The following is a 15,373-nucleotide window of genomic DNA, read 5'->3' on the forward strand; positions in this document are numbered from 1 at the left end:
TCGACAGCAATTTCATTCATTACATTTGATCAAATGGCAAACTTCAATAACGGAAATCTCTCTTGGACAGGGTGTTTTTCTCCTCTTATTCTTACTTCAATGATAAAATTGAAGTTTTCAGAAAGCAATGAACAAAACTGATTATTAAATGTTTGTTCTTATCTGAAATTAAAATCAAACATAATTAGTAAATGTGAAATGATTGATGTCCTTCAATCTTCTTTGAGATGTTCCTTTATGATGGCCTATTTATTAAAGAACTGAAGGATAACTGAAATTGAAGGAAAATAATTCTTTAACATGCCCTTTTGTTTCTCTTGTTCTTAAATTGTTTAATGCTAAATGATTGCAACATTAGTATTTGCGATCCATTCAGTCTCATCACCACCGTTGGTTTCATTTTATTTTTCTTTAACTTAAATATATGTAAAATTAAATTACTTGTCTTTGCAGGCTTCAAGATATTCAGCACTCAAGCTATTTAAATACAACCAAATAGTCTTTTCACTATTTCATTATGTTTGCTGAGTTTATTTCTTTAACTTTGTGTCTCTTGATGTTTATCTTATTTTAGAAAAATTAATTTAGGAGTCTACACATGGAATTCTTTTTAATCCAGCTCATCCTGGGTAGATTGAAATTCCACCAGTGTCTTACTTCGGGTTTATTTTACAAAATAAGTGGAATTCACTGGTAATCTTCAGAGTGTTTCTCTATACTGTTAATCAGCTAAACATAACCATCAATTATAAATGCAAATTTTCAGGGTTAAATTGAGTGTTCAGATGCTTTAATGTAGCTTTTATTGGCTGTACATTGCCAAGTCAACACAACACAAAATAAAGTGTTGGGTCAATATTTATTTTTGAATTGGTACTCTACAGAGAGCTACTATGGGAGCAATTCAGGTCAAGAAAAAAGAAATAAGGTTCTTACGAAGCCAAAGAAAGAGTGTTTTTTTTTTTTTAATTTGTGTATTTTTGCATGAATTATCTGGGTTATATCAACTGTGTAGACCTCTGTCTAGGAGCAGGAGCTGGAAGTTTATTCAAATGCTGACATTTGTAGAGAAGAGTCACATAAAGAGGGCCCAGAAATAAGAAAAAAAAAAAACAAATTTTCACATGTGACAAAAAGAAATAGAAATTATGAAAAATTTAGATTTTGTTTATATCCATTCATTGTCCACAGTTATGTAGTAGAAGCCTAATTAATTATCCATTTTCTATTAAAATTGTATAGGGAAAAAATAGGTAGCCTTTATCATCTAGCCCTTTTCTCCTATTTAATTCTTTGTTGTTGTTGTTGTTGTTGTTGTTGTTTTTATCAACATCTCCAGAATAAGAATCATGTGTAAGCTTCACTAGCAGTATACCATAGTGACAGGCTTCCAAATAAGGAGAAATAATTTATTAGCTCACAATGTTTTTCCAGCTTTCCCCCACCCCACCCTGAGGTGGTGGATAGGTTGTGCAATGAATAAATTAAGTATATTTTCTGCCTTGTGCTTGGCATAAATCATTGCTTTTCCAGGACCAAAGGGTGAGTGACTATTTGCAAGATATTTTGAGTTAAACAAGCTTTGTAATCAAGTAGTGTTAGAGAATTTATTTTATTCACATATTTTTTTGCAAAATATTTGCAAGATAGCTGTTGAGATTAAAATGATATTTTTCTATTGTGAAAAAAAGTCCATCACTCCAAAAAAAGAGAAAAAAGAATTAATCTAGGCCAAATCAAATTGGTTTAATGAATTTTAACTTAATGTAAAGATATCCCCCCTTTGGTTATAATTATAACTTTTACATAAAACATAACATCCATAATGTTATTTTTGTTATAATTATTGCAGTTAATAATACCACAACTTACAAGGAATAATTTCTTCACAAAGATAGTTATGCACATATAAAGTGCATCTTATTTTATAATATGCTGTTTTATGTATTCCCATGGAGACTGACTATTACTGAAGAATATATTTTAATGGGGAGCCACAGAGTAAATGTTTTAAATGAAGACAATTAAAACACTAGTCAGTGATGTATATTTATATATTACATTTATAGCCATTTTATATTCTAATAAACAAATGGCATTTTTCTCTTTAACAGGAAATTTAGCAAGAGTGGAGATCATAGCCCCTGTCAAACTGAATGCATTAGATTTCTGCATTAGAGCTACAGATGTGAGCATGCCTTGCTCCACCAGCCAGGAATTTTGCAAAAGGTCTAGAACTCACTTTTTTCATGAACCCTAAAACTTGGGAAATGTGAGCCAGAATGACTCTCTCCACATTTAACCAAGGAGAATGTTTGCCAAAAGATGAATAACAGTTAGAATGCTTTTTAAAAACTGATTGAAAACTAATTGAAATAGTTACATGAATTCAATGGCATGTAATCATTAAAAATGATGTTGTAGTCAATACATTTATGAATGTGGGAAGGTGCCTATAATATATTTTCCCCGGGCAAAACTAGTCACAAAACCATTAAGAACCTTAGAATAAAACTTCTCTAAATTTTTATAGACTTCCATAAGTAAATCAGGAAAGTAATAGACAAGGATTTCAATACTTATTCCTTAAATTAGAATTATCATTACTTCTCGTCTGCTATATTTTCTAATAGGGTCTAACAGTTAGGTAAGGTGGAACTGCTTCAATAATAAAAATGAATAAGTAACTTTGAAATGTTGAAGCACACACAGATTCTTGAATCTTTTCTTCATAGTTTTTCACATCAGACAGATTTTTCATTTTGCCAATATTTAATAGTAAAGCAATAATTTATTTCTACACCAATTGATTCACTTGTTTAGGCATCTGTATTATTCCACTTTCCATGACTATAATGAAATACCTGACATAGTCTACTTATAAAGGAAATGAAGTTTATGTAGTTCACAGTTTTGAAGGTTTAAAGTTTCAACTTTGGGCAGAGTCTTGGTTTGACTTCTGTTCAGAGCAGCAGATGGCAGCATGTCGTGGTGGATCTCAGGTGTGCAAAAGAGCTTACATTGCCAACCCAGAAATCAGAGAGAAAAACTGGGGTCTTGCAATTCTTTCCATGTGCTTCCCTTGTGAACTAAGGACATCATTCTTACTAGGCCGCTGCTCCCAACATTCCCACCACCTCCCAATAGTGCCACCCTGGAGATCAGGTCTTGAATCACAATGAGCCCTTGGAGTTGGGGTCATACCATATGCTAAGGATAGCAGCACCCATTCAATTATTCTGCCAATGTGCAGGCATCAGATGCTGATCTCAGCAGCAGAGGTACAGCATGCAGTAAAACAGGCATTGACCCATTGACCACGCCCTCACAGAGCCTCAGTCCAGCTTGGGTGAAGAATTGATTCTCTAGTTTTACCTAATTTTCTAGGTACCATCCTGTATTTAGTTTGTAGATTCTACTTTGGAATCTTATTCAGAATGATACAAGAAATAGTGTTGTTCTGATTGTACACATGTACATAGCATGTGTTTGAGATGTATATGACATGTTTACTAGGTGCATTATTAAAGGAACTCCCAGGAGCTTTAACAAAGAAAGGTGTCCAAAGAGCTCATAAACACAGATATTACCAAAAAAAAAAAAGCAACAAAAATCCCCTACAAACCAAAAATAATTTAACCTAACCCAAATCTTGAGATATTCTTCCAGAATCCACGAGAAAAACATACTCCTGAGCAATATCATGACAATAAATGACTTCAGTATTTTTTTTAACGTTTCAATGCTGCTTGATTTTTTTTACATTTGTCAACTAAAGATACTAGAATTATTTTGCAGGGATTTTGTAAAAAAAAAAAAAAGTGTGGGATTGCCTCCAGAGGTAATTTAAGGTGACTACATCACCCGAATGCATCATGTTATAAATGTATGAATAAGTAGAGATCATACTCTTTTTTCCCCCTTGTAAGTGATTTGACCAGGATAATTAGTTGTTGTTTCTGTTATTACAACAACGATAACAAAAAAAAATAGGCAGAGCTCAATTCCTGAAAAGCTTGTGACTGTTTTTTTTTTTGTGTGTGCTACTTAAATGCTTCCCCATTCTGACCCCCGTGAAAGTTTCACTCGGGTCCTCTGGATCCATGGCAGGCTGGGGACACATGGAACTAGAAATGAAAGCCAGTCCTCCTGGCACACCCAGCAGCACAGCTTGTCTGCCGCACGCCACGTTGCAATCTGTGGTCCTCCTGCCTACCCCTGTAATCTGCCTGGCGTATTCAGTTCGATGGTGTTCAGAAAAGAGTTTAGAGTGTTGTGTGTTTGTTGTGATGTTTTTTGTTGTTGTTGTTCTCTTTGGAGAAAGAGCTATGCTGTGCACTTAATAAATATTTATACATCGTGATAAATAATACAACACACCCTCGACGAAGGCAGTCTCACAAACAGGTACAAATAATTCACCAGGGCACGTTGCGCCCTACCCCCTTTTTTTCCCTCTTATGTTTTTTTCCAGGACCATCAGGTTGGTGGGACTCGAATGTAAGGGAGTTAAAAGAAAAATAGTCATTGGGACCAGAGAAAGAAGTCACATGGGGGAAAAAAGAGGGAGTAGGGGAGGGGAGGGGAGCTAGCCCTGGTATGATGGGTCTGGAGTCTCCTTATCCTAAAATGACCTAAGTGTGAAACTTCCAGTCAATGCTTGGCTTTTTGTGGTTTTTCTTGTTAGTCAGATGCACCAAGAGTAATTCTTTCAGCCCTCGTGCAACTGGTTCCAGAAGATGTCTTAGGTATCATGCTGTCATTGTGCAGACCGGACACATCACGTTCAATCCTGAATGACCGCGCTGCTCAGCACAGGGTCCTCAGCACTTATGAAGGAGATCCATAAAGAAGCAAAGTTTTGGCTAAAACCACTTTTTGAATGATGCTTTGGAGACTGGCAGAGTATATTCCAAAACTTCCTATTTGAACAGAAATCATGATTCTCTCTAGTTGGAGATTTTCTACTGTAGTATCCAGGAATGTGGTGTGATTGGCGAGTCCAGGTATAAAAGAAGAAAAAAGGAAACAGATCTGAGAGTGCTTAAGACAGTCCTGTACTTTGGCTTTCCAGCAGCAAGGGATGACTACTGACCTGCATCCTGATGGCCATGGGACCTTCCCACAGAGAAGCTAGGTGCAGGGTCTTTAACAAAGGAAATCCTAATTAGACCTGAACTTTACTGACTCACCTATGTGTGGGCCTGGAAGGGACAAAGGGAATCCACTTTTGCTTTTGACTGATCTCTCTGGATTCTTTTTTAGTTAAAGAGCAGGAAAAAAATGCTGAAACTAAGAGAGTCCACAGGAACATCTTCACCCTTCATATGGGAGCCTTTAAATCATTAAAAATAATAGGTTTCCTCTTGATTATATGTAATTTAAATATCTCATTGAACAGAAGAAATTCAATATTATGACTGCCCTCTTTCTACTAAAAAGACCGTTTTTTGAATTGTTAGCCTATATGTTATTTTGAAGCTAGTACCACGCTTTCAGTGATTCTTCTTACTTTGGGGTAAAAATCGCAAAGTTTTACCACTGGATAATACTATAAAGAAACAGGCACTTAACAAAAATCTGGCAACCTGAACAAAAATGTTCCATGTGGAAAAGGATTACCCAAACTTAATGCCAAAGGCAGATTAGATCGTTTAATTTTTTTAAAAAAAAAATGTTGCTGAATATTACAAACCCAGGTATTATTCTGACTTCACAAGTTCTAACTCTTCACCAACCACTTTGTGAAGAGACTTTGGGAAAATACATCGTGACATGTGCTAAGGCATACATTTGGAGCCCCTTGTTTGGGGCATGGCTCCAAGGAGTGTTTGGGTCCCGTTTGGATTGGAACTTGTGCAAAAAAGCTAAGGTAGGACTCATGAGGAGCTGGGGACAATGTGAAGCCATGTTCATATGGTGTGAGTGACTGAAATGATTGTACGGTTTCACCCTGATAGGAGCTCTGGAGTAGCTGGAGAGATGACAGGCTACTAGATACCCGGAAGAGGGGGCCTGGTGATTTGTTGTAGGTGAGGAACCTGAATTCTTTGAAAGGTGTAAATATAGATTAGAAATCTTTCAAATATTATCTGTAATAGGACCGGGTACCTCTCCATTCCTTCAGTAATTTCTGCCCTGAGGTGTTGTTTCGGCACCTGGGCTGAGCAAAAGCACCAGATCTTTTTGAGGCAAAGAGTCACTTTCTACCCCACATACATGACATTGACTTTGGAATAAACATATAGAGCTTTCCATTCACCCTTTTTCAAAAACCATGTTTTAAAATTATACAAAACTTGTATCCGTTTTAAAAATAAGTATGATTTTAAATTGACCTATAAAATTGTATCTGTGTACTGCATGATGTTTTGAAGTACATATACATTATGGAAATAGTAAATCTAACTGATTAACCAATGCACCACCTCACATAGGTATTTCATCGTACGACATATCTACTTTGTATTTTTCAAGAATACAACATATCATCATTAACTTTAGTTATTATGCTGCATAATGTATTTCTTAGAATTATTCCTCTAACGATCAACTTCTCACATTTCCTAAGCCAGCCCAGCCTCTGGTAAGGACCGTTCCATTCTATGAGTCTCTATCTACAAGGGATAAGTGAGGTCTTGTGATATCTGTCTTTCTGCACTCAGTTTATTTCACTCAACATGAAGGGTCATTTATGTTGGCACAAATGATAGGATTTACTTCTTTTTATTGGCTGAATAATATTCCATTGTGGAGCTATACTCCATTTTCCACATCCACTCATCTATGGAGAGACACTTTGGTTGATTTCATATCTTGCCTATTTATTATAGATAGTGCTTCATTAAACATACTGATCAGTCAAAATACACATTTCATTTTTTATATATATACACCCAGTATTAGGATTGCTGAGTGATACAGTAATTTTATTATTAAGTTTTTGGGGAATTTTCAAACTATGTTTCATAATGGCTGTACTAACTTACATTCCCCCGAACACTGTACAAGTACTCCTTTTCTTCCACATCCTTGCTAGCAATTACCTTTTACATATATATAAACCATTCTAGCAGAATCCTTTTTTTAAACCCTATTATTGGATTAGTAGCACTGTTTATTGCCTGAATTTTAAAAAATCTTAGAAAGGAAAAGGAGAAAAAGGATAACTCCATCACTCAGACTTAACTTTAGAAATGATACTATGATGTTTAGATGCAGCCTTCTTCCCCTAAGCCCCTCCCCTCCCCCATACACACAAGCACTCACTTTTTTTTCCTCCTTTACAATATCCAGTGGGCATCAGTCTTCAGAAATATGCTCTAATTATAGCATGGGCTTTCTTCTAATTGAGTCATAACATACATAAACCTTCATTTATTTAAGGCGGTTGAGAATATTCTCACTGTCTCAAAATGCACTTCTTCTGCCTTATGTTAGCTCTTTTATACTAGAATTTTCTGTCCTCTAAACTTTCAACCCATGTGACTTACAGGAATAGAAATTTCAGTTGCCCTATTGATAACCACTATTGATCCAGGCGGGGTCAAAGAGGAAATGTTGATTAAAAACAACTAGAAGTTGAATTCTTTTTTCTGATTATTCTCAGCCCAATGACCGGGACTTGGTGATTTTTATTTAAGTATCCTTGTAGCATGCAGCTAACATTGATCTGTTGTGTCCAGCAGAAATGTCTGAGAGTCATTGTTTTCCCTAAATGCCTGACTAAAATCAAGTTATACTCAGTCAATGGCGTTCTCTTCATCTACCACTCGTTAACCATATCAAAAATGGAAATGAGTTTAGTTTGGCATAACTCATAATGTCATTTGGGAAGGAGGCAGAAGGAGCTGTGCCAACATTAATGTGCACTGTGTGAATAATTTACTTTAATTTCAATTACAGCACCAGGATGAGATGTAGGAAACCTTCCCTGTAGCTGCTGTAAGCTCTGGGATTTAACTTGGTTAGCAGAACAATTTAGATAGCTTAGGGACCTAAATTTGAAGCCAAGATGTTATGGTAAAGATGCAAAATAAATAGTGGTAGTCTATGGTGTCTGCAGGCTGCACAAGAGGAGAATAAAAAGGTAGGAGGGAAACCGCATAGCCTTTGCATGGTGGAAAGCAGACCATCAGTAACTTGCAGGAAGTGGATGTAGAAGGTGAAGCATGAGATAGGTCACAGACAGCACTGGACGCTGAATGAAACCAAGTCCTACAGGAAGTGGATGTAGAAGGTGAAGCATGAGATAGGTCACAGACAGCACTGGACGCTGAATGAAACCAAGTCCTAGCCACAGAATGCATTTCTGGAAGGGAGGTAGGCAGAGAAGGAGAAGACAATGTGCATATGCTTTGTTTGCATTTCAAAGACTGGATGCTGTGCTGATTATCTGAAACTTTTGCCCAATTTTCTGCAACATCTAAAAAATCAGTCATCATATTGTGAGATAACGAAGTTGGCTTTATCTTATTTCTAGTTTGTAATTTCTTTCTTCCTTCCTCTGTATTCTACTTCAAGTCATTTTCCCTCCTTTTGGAAAACTACAGATGCTAAAATTCATGTTTTAGTCAGACACTCTGTTAGTCAAGATTGGCCCAAATTGACTTCCACCAAAGACCCTGCAGTCCCAGCCCCTCTGGCCCCTCCTCCTATTTAAGGCAACCGTGATGGTGAATATTCTGTCAATTTGTCTGGGCTAAGGGGTCTCCCGAGAGGGCTGGTAAAATATTACTTCTAGGTATGTCTGTGAGTGAGCTTGGCATTTGAATCAGTAGAATGGAAAACAAACAAACAAACAACAACAACAACAACAAAAAACAACCCTATCACAAGCCATCATTGTTTTCACCAAGACTCAAACAAAACAAAAAGGTGGAGTAAGGCTGGACTCTCTTCTTCTTCTGGGCTGGAACATCCATCTTCTCCTGGTCCCTGGACATTAGAGGTTCTCAGGCCACAGTTCTGGGCTATACATCAGGTTGTACACCATCAGCTCTGCTGTTCCTAGGTCTTGACACTCATATTGAATTCTCTCACAGCCTTTCCTGGGTCTCTAGCTTGTAGAGGGCAGATTGTGAGCCTTCTTGGCCTCCCTAAGCACAGAAGCGAATTCCCATGATAAGTTCCCTGGTATGTGTATGCAGATCTATAGATATCCTATTCTCGCCTTTTCTTCTTTTTGCAGAACCCTCACTAATCCAGCCCCTTTCAATGTATAATGTTCTGCGAGCCTCTTCTCACCCCTTAAAGACTGGTCTGAAAGTCACAGGCAATGCAAAGATACCTAGCAGCGTAGGAACATGTGATAGGGGTGGGATGGGGAGGGTTACTTCTATGTTCAAAGCTGCAGCAGACAGATGGTCTTTGATTTGCCCGAGACAATACATCCAGTAGAGAATGGACTGGAGATAGAGGCCATAGGTTCCAGTCTCTTCCTCTCTCCCTTCACTCTCCTCAGCCAATCAATCATTTTAAGTCTCTGAAAGGCATAATATGGAAATGCTGCAAACCATACAGATATGCAATTTTATTCCTTTAGCATATACTTCATGAATACAGAATTCTATTGTTTTCCTATGAAAGAAGGAACAATATTGAGGATGTTTTAAAAAAATATTTACAAAAATGGATAATTCAAATGTTATACATTTAACAAACTGAGCAGCCTTATTTTCATTCTGAAAGTCACTTCCAAAGTACAGCCCTTGGGCCAAATCTGGACCACCACCTGTTTTTATAAATAAAGATTTATTGGAACATAGCAACATGCGTTCCTTTAAGTATTTTTCTACCACTGCTTTTGTGCTGAGACAGCAGAGTTGAGTGACTGTATGGCCCACAGAGCCTAAAATATTTATGATCTGCTCCTTTACAGAAAAAGTTTGCCAAGCCCTGGTTTCCACATTAGTCATCACACAGAAATTCAAGGAAAGGAAATTCTCACACATAATCAGCAGGGAATAGCTGGATTTCTCCAATTGGAAAGATTTTATGTATAGAAGATGCTTCTGTAGAAAAATGGTGTTATGTGAGCCCACTAAATAACCTCCACAACTTACAGAGAATGTCCACACTTACCCTTTTGTTCCCTGTGTAACAAAGGAATCTCGCAATTGCCCTCTTCCCTCCCCACGTCATTAACTCTCAAGTGCAAACCATCTTCTGCCCATGGGTCTACAAAAACAACCACAAATAAGATGCTGTTGTCTGAGGAGTTGCAATTTGATTCACTTTTTCAGATTTATAATCTTATGACATTTTCCTGATTATGGAGTAAACCTCTAAAATATACGTGTTTATCATTGCCATTACTAAATCACATTCTTTACTAGGTTGAGAGGTAATACATTTCTGGATATTATTGAATTAAGCTTATGGGAAGGCCATTAAATTATAATACATATGCTATCTAATCTAAAGGGACTGTCACTTCTTAATGGAAGTCCTGTGGAATCTACTGCTATTCGAAAAATCAAGATGTGTTCAAAAAGGAATTAAAATTGCTAAAAACCTATCTTCCAATAAGCATTCACCCAATGTTGACAGAGCACTTTTCTCAACACAGGTATTATAAAAACAATAGAGCCAAGATCCTCATCTCTGAGGAGAGGACTAATGGAACAAAAAGGTATTAGAAAACACATCAGTAAGAACAAATGGGGATTAGCTTTCATATATTGGCAAAAACATTTGATCTGTTTTTTAAGTCCTTTGTGTATAGTCCAAGGAGAGGGATAGTTGGGTCAAATGGTGGTTCCATTCCCAGATTTCCAAGGAATCTCCATACTGCTTTCCATATTGGCTGCACCAATTTGCAGTTCCACCAACAATGTATGAGTGTACCTTTTTCTCCACATCTTCACCAACACTTATTGTTGTTTGTTTTCTTAATAGCTGCCATTCTGACCAGAATGAGATGAAATCTTGGAGAAGTTATGATTTGCATTTCTCTAATTACTAGAGTTGTTGAACATTTTTTCGTATATTTGTTGATTGATTGTATATCATCTTCTAAGAGGTGACTGTTCAGTTCCTTGGCCCATTTATTGATTGGGTTATTTGTTTTGTTGGGTTTTTTTTTTTTTGGTGTTTAGCTTTTTGAATTCTTTATATAGTCTAAAGGTTAGTGCTCTATCTGATGTGCAAGTGGTAAAAATTTTCTCCCAAGATGTAGTCTGTCTGTTCATCTCACAGATTGTTTCTTTTGCGGAGAAAAAGCTTTTTAGTTTGATTCCATTCCATTTATTGATTCTTGATTTTAATTCTTATGCTATAGGAGTCTTATTAAGGAAGTTGGAGCCTATCCGATATGATGGAGATTTGGGCCTACTTTTTCTGCTATTACATGGAGGGTCTCTGGTTTAAATACTAGGTCCTTGATCCACTTTGAGTTGAGTTTTGTGCATGGTGAGAGATAGGGTTTTAATTTCATTTTGTTGCATGTGGATTTCCAGTTTTCCCAGCACCATTTGTTGAAGAGGCTGTCTTTTCTCCAATGTATGCTTTTGGCGCCTTTGTCTAACATAAGATAACGGTATTTATGTGGGTTAGTCTGTGTCCTCTATTCTGTACCATTGGTTTACAAGTCTGTTTTGGAGCCAATACCATGCTGTTTTTGTTACTATTCCTCTGTAGTATAGTTTAAGGTCTGGTATAGTGATGTCACCTGTTTCACTCTTCTTGCTAAGAATTGCTTTAGCTATTCTGTTCTCTTATTTTTCCAGATGAATTTCATGACTGCTTTTTCTATTTCTATGAGGAATGTCATTGGAATTTTGATTGGGATTACATTAAATGTGTATAATGCTTTTGGTAGTATGGTAATTTTGACAATATAAATTTTGCCTATCCAAGAACAAGGTAGATCTTTTCATCTTCCAAGGTCTTCTTTAATTTCTTTTTTTTAGCTTTCTGTAATCTTTTGCTTTATAGTTTTCATTGCAGAGGTCTTTCACTTCTTTTTTAGGTTGATTTCCAAGTATTCTATTTTTTTTGAGGCTATTGTAAATGGGGCAGTTTTCCTTGGGAATTGATGCACCGTTTGATTTGTCACTGATATACAGAAATGCCTTTGATTTATGAGTGTTGATTTTATATCCTGCTACTTTGCTGAATTTATTTACTAGTTCTAGAAGTTTTCTGGTGGAATTTTTTGGGTCTTCTAAGTATAGAATCATATCACCAGCAAATACTGCTAATTTCTAATAGTTCTTTTCCAATCCATATTCATTTAATTTCTTTTATCTAATTGCTCTATCCAGTGTTTCAAGAACTATGTTAAATAGAAGTGGTCAAAAGAGGGCATCATTGTCTTGTTCCAGTTTTTAGAGGGAATGCTTTCAATTTTTTCTCTATTTAGAATGATGTTGGCCTGAAGCTTAGCATAGATAGCTTTTATGATGTTAAGATATCTTCCTGTTATCCTTAGTTTTTCTAGTGTTTTAAACATGTAGGGGTGATGTATTTTGTCGAATGTATTTTCTGCATCTATTGAAATGATCATATTATTCTTTTTTTTTATTGGTTGTTCAAAACATTACAAAGCTCATGACATATCATCTTCCATACATTTGATTTAAGTGGGTTATGAACTCCCATTTTTTACCCCAAATACAAGTTGCAGAATCACATCGGTTACACATCCACATTTTTACATAATACCATATTAATGACTGTTGTATTCTGCTACCTTTCCTATCCCCTACTATCCCCCCTCCCCTTCCCTCTCATCTTCCCTCTCTACCCCATCTGCTGTTGTTTAATTCTCTCCCTTGTTTTTTTTTCCCTTTCCCCTCACAAACTCTTATATGTAATTTTGTGTAACAATGAGGGTCTCCTTCTATTTCCATAGTTCCCCTTCTCTCTCCCTTTCTCTCCCCCACTCGTCTCTGTTTAATGTTAATCTTTTCCTCATGCTCTTCTTCCCTGTTCTGATCTTAGTTGCTCTCTTTATATCAAAGAAGACATTTGGCATTTGTTTTTTAAGGATTGGCTAGCTTCACTTAGCATAATCTGCTCTAATGCCATCCATTTCCCTGCAAAATCCATGATTTTGTCATTTTTTAGTGCTGCGTAATACTCCATTGTGTATAAATGCCACAGTTTTTTAATCCATTCATCTATTGAAGGGCATCTAGGTTGATTCCAAAGTCTAGCTATTGTGAATTGTGTTGCTATGATCATTGATGTGGCAGTATCACTATAGTATTCTCTTTTAAGGTCCTCAGGGAATAGACCTAGAAGGGCGATAGCTGGGTCAAATGGTGGTTCCATTCCCAGCTTTCCTAGGAATCTCCATACTGCTTTCCATATTGGCTGCACCAATTTGCAGTTCCACCAGCAATGTACAAGTGTACCCTTTTCCCCACATCCTCGCCAGCACTTATTGTTGCTTGACTTCATAATGGCTGCCAATCTTACTGGAGTGAGATGGTATCTTAGGGTGGTTTTGATTTGCATTTCTCTGACTGCTAGAGATGGTGAGCATTTTTTCATGTACTTGTTGATTGATTGTATGTCCTCCTCTGAGAAGTGTCTGTTCAGGTCCTTGGCCCATTTGTTGATAGGGTTGTTTGTTATCTTATTGTCTAATTTTTTGAGTTCTTTGTATATTCTGGATATTAGGGCTCTATCTGAAGTGTGAGGAGTAAAAATTTGTTCCCAGGATGTAGGTTCCCTATTTACCTCTCTTATTGTTTCTCTTGCTGAGAAAAAACTTTTTAGTTTAAGTAAGTCCCATTTGTTTATTCTTGTATTTAACTCTTGGGCTATGGGCGTCCTATTAAGGAATTTGGAGCCCGACCCCACAATGTGTAGATTGGAGCCAACTTTTTCTTCTATCAGGTGCAGAGTCTCTGACTTGATATCTAGCTCCTTGATCCATTTTGACTTAACTTTTGTGCATGGCGAGAGAAAGGGGTTCAGCTTCATTTTGTTGCATATGGATTTCCAGTTTTCCCAACACCATTTGTTGAAGATGCTATCCTTTCTCCATTGCATGCTTTTAGCGCCTTTATCAAATATAAGAAAGTTGTAATTTTGTGGATTGGTCTCTGTGTCCTCTATTCTGTACCATTGGTCCACCCGCCTGTTTTGGTACCAGTACCATGCTGTTTTTGTTACTATTGCTCTGTAGTACAGTTTGAAATCTGGTATCGCTATACCTCCCGATTCACACTTCCTGCTTAGAATTGCTTTTGTTATTCTGGGTCTTTTGTTTTTCCATATGAATTTCATGATTGCTTTATCTGTTTCTACCAGAAATGCTGTAGGGATTTTGATTGGCATTGTGTTGAACCTGTAGAGAACTTTGGGTAATATCGCCATTTTGATGATGTTGGTTCTGCCTATCCATGAACAGGGTACATTTTTCCATCTTCTAAGATCTTCTTCTATCTCTCTCTTTAGGGTTCTGTAGTTTTCATTGTATAAATCTTTCGCCTCTTTTGTTAGGTTGATTCCCAAGTATTTTATTTTTTTTGAGGATATTGTGAATGTGGTGGTTTTCCTCATTTCCATTTCAGAAGTTTTGTTGCTGATATACAGGAATGCCTTTGATTTATGTGTGTTGACTTTATATCCTGCCACTTTGCTGAATTCATTTATTAGTTCTAGTAGTTTCTTTGTAGACCCTTTTGGGTCTTCTAGGTATAGGATCATATCGACTGCAAATAGTGATATTTTAAGTTCTTCTTTTCCTATTTTTATGCCTTTAATTTCTTTTGTCTGTCTAATTGCTCTGGCTAGTATTTCAAGGACTGCCGCAGTCTGGCTGGGCACAATCAGGAGCCACTTGTCAAAAGAAACTAACTTTATTTTTAGAACCACACACGACAAACAAAATAGTCTCTCAGGAAAAACCCTCAGAGCCTCAACTGCCACCACCGGCTTTCCCCAAGCCTCTCTCTCCCACACAAGCTTCTCTCCACCTCCCACAATCCTCCTGCTCTTGAGGCCGATTGGCTGGGTCATGTGGGCGGAGCCAAAAAAGTCCCCCAATGAGAAGCTCCGTGGTCTGAAAGGGCAGGGAAACAGTCCAATGAGCATCACCGCAGAGGAGCCAATCAGCTAGATGTTGCTGGGGCTGCTGTGAGCCAATCGTCAATTAAATAGAAGTGGTGAGAGAGGGCATCCCTGTCTTGTTCCAGATTTTAGCGGGAATGCCTTCAGTTTTTCTCCATTTAGAATGATGCTAGCCTGAGGCTTAGCATATATAGCTTTTACAATGTTGAGGTAAGTTCCTGTTATCCCCAGTTTTTCTAGTGTTTTGAACATAAAAGGATGCTGTCCTTTGTCGAATGCTTTTTCTGCATCTATCGAGACAATCATATGGTTCTTATCTTTAAGTCTACTGATGTGGTGAATAATA

This window comes from Marmota monax, unplaced genomic scaffold, assembly GCF_021218885.2.
Source record: "Marmota monax isolate L192 unplaced genomic scaffold, Marmota_monax_Labrador192_F-V1.1 WCK01_AAM20220418_F8-fsc00178, whole genome shotgun sequence".
NCBI lineage: Eukaryota > Metazoa > Chordata > Mammalia > Rodentia > Sciuridae > Marmota > Marmota monax.